The sequence below is a fragment of the Hyperolius riggenbachi genome, chromosome 12 (genome assembly GCF_040937935.1).
Source record: "Hyperolius riggenbachi isolate aHypRig1 chromosome 12, aHypRig1.pri, whole genome shotgun sequence".
NCBI lineage: Eukaryota > Metazoa > Chordata > Amphibia > Anura > Hyperoliidae > Hyperolius > Hyperolius riggenbachi.
In genome coordinates, this window is record NC_090657.1 from 142006812 (window position 1) to 142018934 (window position 12123).

The 12123-nt window shown below is 42.4% G+C and overlaps 1 protein-coding gene and 1 long non-coding RNA gene across 21 annotated transcripts in view; one reads left to right on the plus strand and one right to left on the minus strand.

The window, feature by feature from the left end:
- PTPRT (protein tyrosine phosphatase receptor type T) overlaps positions 1–12123 on the plus strand; it is an 852204-nt gene that overhangs the window by 559638 nt on the left and 280443 nt on the right. The window lies entirely within an intron of this gene.
- LOC137541533 (uncharacterized) overlaps positions 9834–12123 on the minus strand; it is a 62856-nt gene continuing 60566 nt past the window's right edge. For all 9 annotated transcript variants that reach the window (XR_011025199.1, XR_011025196.1, XR_011025194.1 and 6 more), the window contains one exon: positions 9834–9993. This is a non-coding gene — a long non-coding RNA (uncharacterized lncRNA). The remainder of the gene's footprint in view (positions 9994–12123) is intronic.

A 12123-nucleotide genomic window follows, 5' to 3' on the forward strand; every position in this document is an offset into this window, starting at 1 on the left:
GCTAAAAACTCACCTCTTTTCCCGAGCCTTTGAGACTGCATAATGCAGGGTCACAGCGCTTTGAGTCCCCAGGGAGAAAAGCGCTATATAAATATTATTGTTATTGTTATTGTTACCCAGCTACCTTCTGTGAAGGCGTGAAAGCACCTTTGTCCCCTATGGGGCCTATTCAGTAACTAATGACAAGCTAGATTGGCTGTATTACGTCAAACACTTTGTTACAAGCCACATCTATGGTTCAGGTGTTTTATGATGTTATACTCTTATGTGTATCAGTCACCACTAACTTATAGCCAAGCAACATAGGTTATTAGGCGTACACTGGGCAAAGTACCTGCAGGATAGCTACACCCCATGATTTATATGGGCGGGATCAGCAAAGACTCTTGCAACAGTACTTAGCCGACTGATGACCTGATTGCTGTATGCTAGTCTGATAAATAGACTACTACACATATTTTATAATTATATTAAAGTAATACCCTACTTGTCAAGTAAGAGGTGATAGAGGGCTCTTACAAGCAGGGACAGGCTCTATATGATCCTTATCTTGTATGCTAATGGTCAAGCCTTTTGGCAAATATATTCTAGTAGAACTCCTCTAGGAGTGAGTTATATGTGAAAAGTGGATGTACAGAGTGAACATAAAGTGACAGTACTCTGCTAGAATAAATATCATAGCTACAACTATAGAAACACAAGACATATACTTTATAAACCATTAAACTACATATAAACAGTTGAATAAGAAGTGATTTATTCCACTATAAATTAATAAGAAGCAGGCTTTGTCCTAGACTGTCGTAGGGGCTCTCTAAAATCAAAGAGGCAGTGAGCTGCTGTGAGGGCTATGGCATGTGAACTTGTGACCCTTATTCTTCTAATTGACCCAACATGCATTGCATTGTCACCACCAGGTAGTGATGGTCTTGTCTAGAAGAACCCATCTGATTTTTTTGATCAGCTAATCTGATTTGCCTCGATCACATCCTTCTTTAGCACATGATCATGACTAGCAAATCAGAGACTTGCATATCTATCACCTGACCAAAATGATCACATGCTTCTCCATGTTCTCCTAGACATGGCCATCACTACCACCTGGTTAGTTGGGTTTGCTGCAACACACATTAATTCCATAGGGTGGAGGAATCGTAGGGATCCACAGAAATCCTGCACTGCTTATACAGCATCTCACTAACAGTGGAGAACAAAGTAAAGCATTTTTCACAATAAAACGTGCAGTGCTTAGGATCAGCAGCATGAGAAAGCACTAGAGTTACCACAGCTATGTCTGTTTAAAACAGTAGGTATGTCCAATAGGTGAACTTCGATGAACTCCAGGAAACAGGGAAAGAAAATACAGAGAACACCAGGGGCCATAAGCAGTTCACTTTTTCACCTGAGTTTTCTCCAGTGATGGCTAACCTTGACACTCCAGCTGTGACAAAACTACAAATCCCATCATGCCTCTGCCTCCCCAAGTTATGCTTAGAGCTGTCAGAGTATTGCAATGCCTCATGGGACTTGTAGTTCCACCACAGCTGGAGTGCCAATGTTAGCCATCACTGTCCTAGGTGATATTTTCACAACAGCACCAGCAAGCAAAAAAAGTACTCAAAATAATTTTGACAGTACTTTTTTCACCTACTCTTTGGTACTTTTTCCAATGCAAACTGTTAAAAAGTTAATTTACATTGAAGATGAAAAATTATCTCCTAGAAGAAAACTCAGGAGAAAAAGTGAATTGCATGTGGCCCCAGAAGCGCCAATATAGTGTAATTTTTAAAACAATGGGAAATTAGAGTTAGTAAAGTACTAATTACAAAACTGAGTTTGCTAGAAGGCAATTACAGTAACGAGCACGTGGAGAATTCCGTCTCCACACCAGTCGGTCGCTCTCCAATAAAAAAAATGGACCACTGGACTGATGACACGGGGGGAGCCCCTGTCTAGAAGAATTAACTAGGATGGTGAGAGCCTGTGGTGCCACTCAAAAATCATTACAAAGATTGATATAATAATCAATCTTATCCTGAGTGGGGAGTAGGGTATCAAAATACTGTTTTATTGGACACTTTAAAAGGACAATGCATTTTGCGGGTTTTACCTGCTTCTTCAGGTCAAGATCATAGTGTCTTTATGTAGATAACTAGGGATTTGGAGAACCTATCCATGCTTGTGTAATTCTGGGAATACACGGTACGTTTTACGCGTTCGATTCGTCGCGCGATCTATGAGCCATTCGATTTTCTGTTTGATTCACTTATCTTCCACTTTCTTTTATTTTTCCATTCACTTCTATGAGAAATCGAGCGTAAACTAATCGAGTGGAACGTCGGACATGTCAGAATTTTATCATCAAGGCATCTATCGGATCGATTCTTAGCAAAAAAACGTACCATGTATTCCCAGAATAAAGTTATGTATGCACACTAGATGACCCTTGCTGAGGCAGAATATAGATCGAATCTAGAAATCCGGTATGTTAGATTGTAGTATCAAGGGCATGGGACTATCCCCTGAGTGCATTGATCTCTTCACCTCTCCCGTCAGAAGTTGCTTCATTGTGCACCGTGCACTTCTCTCTTCCCCTCTATCACATCAGTCACCTCTAGGCTAGCGAATCTTCTGTAAAGCTCTCGGCCCTTAAATGATATGATGGTTTTCTCTTTGGGAAAGTACATATCCACTGATGATTGCCTATCACTGCCCTGTCATGTTTTCTGCCGTTCCAGAAGGTTTACATAATGTATTAGGGATAATCACCAAGTTGCTAATAATTTTCAGTTAGTTCTAATTTTTATGAAAATTTAAGCAGCATAGAAATAGATCAGTCGAAAGCTGTAGCTGATCAGTTCCTGTGCATAAAACAAACATGTTTACTCACAGTTATTGGTATCCGTTAGACCATCTCTTTAAAATGATATACATGCAGTCCCTTACATACAAACAGGTTACATTCCAGTACATTGTAAGATGAATTTGTTTGTAAGTTGAGTCCTGTGTTAAATATGGTGACACATGGATGAATGAGTTCCTTCCGGACAACTCTGGACTTGGACATAAAGTATAAACTATGTTTTTTGGGGTATTTTTAATGCTTTTAAAGTGGTTTAACTACTCGTAAAAATGTATGCAATGCTGTAACAACAAAACATATGTAAAAAACAAACAATATTGTATATGTTGTACATATGTTGTATTCATTCATACTATAAAGCGCTGGCATATATTTGTGTATATGAATATTGTACATGCAGTAATTTTTTCCCCTCCCCCTTTAAACACAATGACACCACATGATTATGCATAGATGGATTTCATTATTAACTGAGCTTCCATTTCCATTGATGTTATGATTATGGTATAATGATTACTGGCCTAATTCCCATTGCTTATCTAAGCATCTATCCCTGGTGTAATGCTTGCAAGACTGCTCTTGTGAGAACTAATGTACATTAATAGCTTTCTCCTCTTGCTAATTGAAAGACAACATTTAAAGCAAGTATGAAGTGACCTCTTTAAGGCAGGTATGACGGAGGTGGTAGACAGAGCCACTGGAAGCCTTGCTAACGCTTGTTGCAAAGTTTTTGTTGGCTAACTTCTGCTCTAAGTACTGCATCACTCAAAAATTCTGTCTCACTCGGGACACCGAATAGCATACATCTCTCGCACTCTTTTATTATGAATGTACAAATGAGCGCATGCAGTGCTCCCATTCCATCTCTACAAACGTAAGCATAATGAGGGCATTGTCTCGCTCAGCCACCTGCCACTAGACCTCTGCAGCGTGCTGTTCCAAATGGAGTTTCTGGATGTTATAAATTCCATTACCGTGAATGGCACAATAATAGTGCTAATTTGTAATGGGCAGTTTAATGAGATCCTAGGAACGTTTTATTTTGTTTTAAAGACAAGCAGTCACCAATGAGTGTATGGAAAGTTATCAATGTCTGTGGTTATTTTGTTGCAGTAGTGCAGCGTTACCAGTCAGCTGTAGCTATTCATACCAAATAGTCATGAGCTCTGCTGGTAGCAATGAGCTTAAGGAGAGGATGAGACAACCTCCTGGTAGGCTCAAAGTCAACTTATTCTTCTCCTCTAAAAGTTGGCTTTAAACCTACCTAGAGGCAACCTTCTATTTTCTTTCAGCTCATTACTGCTAGCGGAGCTCATGCAAGAGATAAGACAGTCAGTGTGGGAGCTTATAGCTGACTTTTAGAAGAGAAGTCGTTCTCAAGGGAGAGAACATCAATAATTGGCCAACAACCTTGCACTGTAGTAACAGACTAACATGTATGTGCCTACAGGGCACAGCACAAGTTTAACGGCAGAAGAGTTTAAGGCTACATTTTCATGGTTTCAGCCTCAGCCTCCCTTCAGTTGCCAATTGATCATTTTCTGGCGGCCATATTTGCAACTGAATTGGATATGCTAATCAGACATTTGGAGTTGTGGGTTTATACGCAGTTATCAACTGTGCAATTACTGAGCATTTGAGAACTGTCACGCCTGGAGGGTATTTAATACTACTACTTAAGTGTCATACCACTGCAACCCCCACTTTCTCCAGCTGACTGAAATTGCTAGGCTGTCTTGCTGAAGCAGCAAATCGGCAGTGAATCCAACATTATCAACCATCCGTGTGACTGTAGACTCTAGGGCAACTGTTCAGACAGAGAAGCGTGTCATTTTAAGGGCAATTGGTGTAGAAAGTAATGACTTTAGTAATGTGTGGTGGTGTAATGGCCAATGTTGCTGGTAAGGTTAGAAAAACAACCACAAATCGTGGGACCCTACTTACCCCTCACCCTAGCAAATGCAGCCAATCCCCACAAGTGTGTCCATCATAAACCCCTTCTCCTTTCTCACAGCTAGAGTGGCCATCATTCCTCTTTCGCTGCCACCTTTCTTTACCCCACAATAACAAGGGAGGTAACTAGAGTGCATTCTCCCCCCCCCCCCCCATGAAAACTTTGTGGGACTCTATGCTTGGAAAAACACCTGCATCCTCCCATTAGTGTGTCCTGCCTCCGTGACTCCTCCCTGGAGTTTGAGCCTATCCTTTACATTTGCCCCCGAGTACCAGACAATGATGGAGGAACGAATGACAGATTAGATGGTCGCCGTATAAAAACTGGTCAGTAGCTCCCTGGGCATGCCAAACTTCCTTAGTTGCCTCAGGAAGAACAGTCTCTGCTGGGCCTTCTTTTGGGTAGTAGAGGTATTTACGTCCCATCTCAAGTTCTCCGTGATGGTGGTGCCTAGGAACCGCGCACTATGTACCCTGGTGACTTCGGTGCCATCAAGGATGACCGGGCTGGGTGGTGGAGCGTTCCTTCTGAAGTTCACTATCAGTTCCACCGTTTTTGCTGTGTTTAGTACGAGTTTGTTGCCTGAGCACCATCTGAGAATCCACTTGATCTCGCTGTGATATTCCAGCTCCGCTTTATCACCCATGAGTCCTACGATGGTGGTGTCATCCGCAAACTTAATGACCTTGACGGTATCCGTGGAGGAGGTGCAGCTGTTTGTATACAGGGAGAAGAGCATCGAAGACAGTACGCATCCTTGCGGGGCGCCTGTGTTTGTGGTCCTTACACTGGAGGAGCAGCCTCCGAGTCTCACTAGCTGTGTCCTGTTCGTAAGGAAGTCCTTGATCCAGGTGCAAAGGTTTGGGTCAACACCGAGCCGTTCCAGGTTGTCGAACAGAATGTTTGGGCAGATGGTATTGAACGCAGAACTGAAGTCCAGGAGGAGGATCCTTGCGTAGGTCTTTGGTTTATCCAAGTGTTCAGTGATATGTGCAAGGCAGATGTTAATGGCGTCCTCCACAGACCGGTTTGCCCTGTATGCAAATTGTAGAGGATCCAACAGGGTGGCAGTGTGAAGCTTCAGGTAGGAGAGGACCAGTATCTCGAAGGTCTTCATGATAATCGGGGTTAGGGCGACGGGTCTAAAGTTGTTTAGGTCCGTGACTCCTGGCTTCTTGGGGACCGGGATGATGTCGGCTTTTTTGAAGCAGGAGGGGACTTTTCTCAGCTCCAGGGATCTGTTGAAGATGGAAGTGAGGACCGGGGCTAACTGTCCCGCACATGTTTTTAGACAGGATGGGGATATGCCATCTGGGCCTGAGGCCTTCCTAGTGTTTAGCTTCCGGAGCTGCCGCAACACATCGGTCTCCTGGACTATTAGCTGTGTTGAGGGAGTGTGACCAGCGTGTGGAGGAGAGGAGGGGGGTGGATGCTTGGGTGAGGATGTGGTCGTTTGATCCGCCGGGTGGGTGGGTTGAGCCTCGAACCTGCAATAGAATTTGTTGAGATCCTAAGCTAGTGCAGTGCTCGGAAGTATGTGTTGAGAAGGAGGCTTGAAGTTGGTGGCTGCCCTTAGGCCTTTCCAGACCTCCCGGACATTGTTGGACTGGAGGTTGCGACTCAGCTTGTTGGAGTAGTCTCTCTTTGCCACCTTCAATTCTCTTTTCAAGGTGTTCCTGGCTTCCCTGAAACTCTCCGGTGGTCCAGATTTGTGGGCTTCCTCCTTTTGCCTGCGGAGCCTTCCGTTGAACCAGGGCTTGTTGTTCGGAAAGACCTTGATGGTTGTCGCTGGGATGCATGTCTCCTCGCAGAATCTAATGTAGGAGGTGACATTCTCTGACCATTCCTCCAGGCAGGGAGCTTCCAGGACTGACCAGTCGGTTCTGTCGAAGCAGGCCTGGAGTTGCTCCTTCGCATCGTCTGTCCACTTCTTCACAGGCTTGATTAGCGGCTTTGTGGTTTCAAGGTGTCTTCTGTAGGTGGGGATCATGTGTATTAGGTAGTGATCAGAGCTGCCCAAGGCAGCTCGGCTAATGGCCTTGTACGCGTCTCTGAGGACAGTGTAACAGTGGTCCAGGGTGTTCTGGTTCCTGGTGGGGCAGGTGATGTGTTGTTTGTAACGGGGCAGCTCTTGGCGCAGGTTCTCATGGCCAACAGTTGGGAGGCTGAATTGCCTGACAAGCATGCAGCTCAGCCTCCCGCATGAAAGAAACCTTACGACCAACATTTGAAAGTATTTTTTAGCTGTAAAAGCTTTATTCAACACAAAAAGGGAATCACTTGGGCATTTTGATTGATAAGCTACAAGATCATGAATTTAGGTCTCTACCTGGAGGTCAAGTTAAAGAAGTCAAATACATGGCTTTAATTCTTTACACCTAAATTACATGCAGATGGACACTTTTTACAATTACATCATGCCAGCTGACAGTAGAATGTATGCACAATTTTACAGAAGAGGCTCTAGTTGAATAAAGAACTGAAGCGGAGTACACAAACACCATAATTGTCAATAGGCAGGGATCGGAAAATGATCCCTTGGACAACAATTTAGGGCGCATTCAGTGGCAGAAAATTAATGTGCCCCCCCCAGTGAAAATTGATAGGGCCCTGTCAATGTTCACACCCCTTCCTTCCCCTTAGTGCCCTTCACGCCTGTGATCTCACAAGGATCCTGGGCCTATGATCTCACAAGGATCATATAACAAGTGTGGCCATCAATAACTTCACACACATAAGTCTAGCCACATAAACACCTGTACTGAAGTATTGTCCCCTGTACCAGAGAAAGGGAAGGTTAGAAGTGGGGGCTATTGCTGGGGGTGCTCCCCTCTAGTTACACCCTTGGGCGCATTGCTAGGAGATGGGTAAAGGGACAACAAGCAGAGCACAATGGAGTGGCCTTCCTGGTAGGGTGGTTATGGTAAGGACAAAAACAATGTGATCGGGGTATCTCAAGTGTCGAGGGTCATGAAGGATCCAACACGACAGATAAGCGATGTTGGGTGGCTGTTGTACACACAATCGATGACCAAATGATAATCGCTGCAGACTGTTGTTATTCACCATCTTTTATCTAGTGTGGGTGTGTACCTTAAATCTTTTCCAGCCAGAATCCGCTCAGTTATTATAAGCTAAGGAAAAGAAGTGGCCACGTGCAAAACGGGATGAGACTGCCCGTAAAGCATCAGAACTCTGGCAGTCCAGGGCTGAATCAGGTGAAAACTTTAGGGCAGCGCCACACAGATATGAATGTTAATTTCTGTGATTAGCATCTGTCAGCAGAAAAAAAGGGGGATGGGCGCCAATTAATAGCAGGCCCAGAGTGCTAAACGTGGCAATTAACACTAAAGTGAAATGTAGCTATTATCATTTGGGAGGGTGCACTTGTATTTTAGCCACTGTTAGAATAGTGGACGGCACCCACAACTGCTAGGGTTAGGCATGGGGGGTTGGTGGGTTAAGATAAGGTACCACCAGGCAGAGGTTTAGCTAGGAACCACCGGGGGAGGGGTGTTAATTTTAGGCACCACCATGAGCGTATAAGGCTAGGCACCACAAGGGGAGGGGGTTAAGGTTAGGCACCACCATGAAGGATTAAGGTTAGGTACAATGGGAGAGGGTTTCGGTTAGGCACTTTTAGGGGAGTTAGAGGTAGGCATCGGCAGAGGGAGAGCTCTGTGTGAGAATAGGGTTAGGTTAGGTCATAGTAAAAGATTGGTGAAGATTACAGATTTATTTTACTATTGGTATTACCTAGTAGAATATAGGGGATTTTACCAATATTATACTAGTGGCTTTATCCAGCACCCTTTTTCACCGGTGCCTTTTTTACATGCACATGTCAAGCCGAATCAAGCAGGCACCTTTTTTACATGCACATGTTCAGGACACACCTTTCCAAATCAGCACTGCAGGGATTGCTGAATCAAGCAGGGACAAGATGCAGCTCCTGCAGTGCAGGGACCCAGAAGGCAGAGTAGAACTCATCATAGCTTTTACTTTAAAGATTAGGTATAGCTATCACTTTTTATTTCATACACCTTTTAGAATTTTTGAGGTATAGAGGATTTAGCTCTGGCAATGTGTTCATTATTATTTTTGTAGATCCGCTTTAGATTTTCTGATTAGGTGGATCATATTTTATTAATAGGACATTGAAATATTGCTTGAATATGAACACACATATCAGCTAACACTCAGCTATTTTTAATGATCGTTTGGCCATCACATGACACGTTTAAAGCTCTAAGTGGAGGTCTCATTTTATTCAGCCATCCAAGCAGAATAGAGACTCTCATTTACTATAAATAAATAATAAATATGAATAAAAATAGCAAACTGTAAGATACATATCCAAAAGATGTTTTTTTTTTAAAACGGACCTGATATTTATATTACTCTACTGACCATAGTGTGCTTATCAAACTAGAAATTGCTATAGGTTCATCCGGTGATCATACCAATTATATGGATGGTCAAGGAGAGTTGATGCAAAAATGTATGCTAATTTATACAGCTGTAACAGGTGCTGAATACTCATAAGTATTAGCATCTCCTTGATCATTCCTGACAAATTGATCACATTCTTGGACATGCAGCTAACCTTTAGCCTTAAAGGATCACTTCCCTTGTACACCTACAGGACACATATGATTAATCTGTACACCAGTCTAGAGCCCCCAGTGCACAAGTTAGAGGGATAGCAAACCAAGAAAAAGTGATATGTTAGTATATAGTGTTTCATTTTGGTCAATACATCACTGGCTGATTCACCTTGCCAAATTTGCCTAAAATGAATTAAAATCAATAAAAAAGGTGAATTTGGGGAGGTTCAACGTAGTTTCAAAAGGCCCAGGTTGCTGCAGGTTTTCTGGTACTGTATTAGTGAAAGAGGCACAATCAGAATAATTTACTCCCATTATCCCACCAAGACTAAGTCCGTATTCATCTTTCAGCAAGTTCTGATGGAAAACGCAAGAGATTACAGACATATAACACAACACAATACCTTCATTTATCTGTACTGATACTGGGGTGCAACATAACTTTTCCCCATTTTTTATTAACATTTTGCCTAGAGTCTCTCTTTAACTTTGTGTAACACACCGTGTTTAATAGGGTATCTATCACATCATCCATCTTGTAAGATATGACATCCTTTCAATTGGTTTACCTGTAAACCACAATTTTAAAGAAAAAACCGTTAGTGAAAAGGGGAAAAAATAAATCAATACGTTGCAAAATGAGAAGTTAAAAAAATAGAGTTGCGATCAAGAAATTGATATACACCATGTAATTTGTTCATATTGTTTGATCCTCAATCAGCCTGCAGGTAATCACCTTTACTACTGGCAGACATGAAAAAAATAGACAGCACCAACTGCCATTATCTATAACCAGACCCCCTAACATTGCGATGGGCTAAAGTTTGTTTTTTTATAGATACACATATGCACAGAGGGAGATACTTGCTTAGCATTTGGAAACAGCTGTTATTTCCCACAATGCAACAAGGTTCCAAGACTGGAAACTGTCAGGACCAAGGTTCTGACATCACATTGTGGGAGGGGTTTCACCACAATATCAGCCATACAGACCCCACTGATGATCTATTGCAGAAAAGGTAAAGATTTCTCATTTGAAAAGGGGTATCAGCTACTGATTGGGATGAAGTTCAATCCTTTATTACAGTTCCTCTTTAAAGAGGAACTCCAGTGAAAATAATGCAATTAAAAAAGTGCTTCATTTTTACAATAATTATATCTAAATGATTTAGTTAGTGTTTGCCCATTGTACAAGCTTTCCTCTCCCTGACTTACATTCTGACATTTATCACATGGTGACATTTTTACTGTTGGCAGGTGATGTCACTGGAAGTAGCTGCTGCTTGCTTTTTTGGCAGTTGGAAACAGCTGTAAACAGCTATTTCCCACAATGCAACGAGGTTCACAGTCAGGAAACTGCCAGGACCATGGACCTCACAGTTTCCTGTGGGAGGGGTTTCTCCATAAAATCAGCCATACAGAGCCCCCTGGATGATCGGTTTGTGAAAAGGAATAGATTTCTCATGTAAAAGGGGGGGGTATCAGCTTCTGATTGGGATGAAGTTCAATTCTTGGTTACAGTTTCTCTTTAAAGAGAATCTGTATTGTTAAAATCGCACAAAAGTAAACAAACCAGTGCGTTAGGGGACATCTCCTATTACCCTCTGTCAGAATTTCGCCGCTCCTCGCCGCATTAAAAGTGGTTAAAAACAGTTTTAAAAAGTTTGTTTATAAACAAACAAAATGGCCACCAAAACAGGAAGTAGGTTGATGTACAGTATGTCCACACATAGAAAATACATCCATACACAAGCAGGCTGTATACACCCTTCCTTTTGAATCTCAAGAGATCATTTGTGTGTTTCTTTCTCCCTGCATCTCTCATGCACTGAAGTTTCAGGCTGGTCTTTTCTTGCTGCAAACAGCTTTGCCCTTGTTTGTAATTCCTCACTAAGTGAAAGCCCAGCCAGCTCAGAGGACGATTTATCCAGCTTGTAAACGATAAGAGAGAAGAGAGAAGCTGCCCTAATCTAAATAATACACAGGCAGTGTGCAGAGAGGGGCCTGGAGGGGGGAGATGCATCACAGAACCACAACACTGAAGAACTTGGCAGCCTTCCAGACACAGGCTGACAAGTCTGACAAGAGAGAGATAAGTTGATTTATTACAGAGACAGTGATAGTATAAAGTGCTGCAGTTAGCCAGAACACATTAGAATAGCTTTTGGAACTTGTAGTATGATAAAAAACAGGATGCAATTTTTGTTACGGAGTCTCTTTAAGTGTACAGGAAATAAAAGCAAACTGACAGTTGTAGAAAAAAGATGTAGTAATACTTGATTGGACACCTTGTTCTATATTTTCTATTGTTTTAGCACTCCATACAGTATGCTTTCTATTTCCTGGCCTGTTTTCTGCTATGCAATGTATCAGTCTTTATTGTTTGTGCTGGAACACTAGGTTCTCAGTTATACACTTTCTTTCCTGTTGCCTCCTTCGGGCTATTGCTATATTCTGTCTGTCCCTATGGTAAAATTGCCTATGCTGTCATTTACTGTGTTCTGCCCCCTCCTCTTATTGGACTGTAGCCTTTCTCACTATGTCTTCTCCCTTCTCTCACTTAATATATTATTATTTTGCTGTGCTTTTTTTGTTATGTTCTGTGTTTCTTCCCCTTCATCCAGTCTCCTGTTGTGCCTTGTGCCGTGTTGTTTACTATGCTGACTTTTGCTGCTTGCTATTCCTGTACCCCAGGTTGT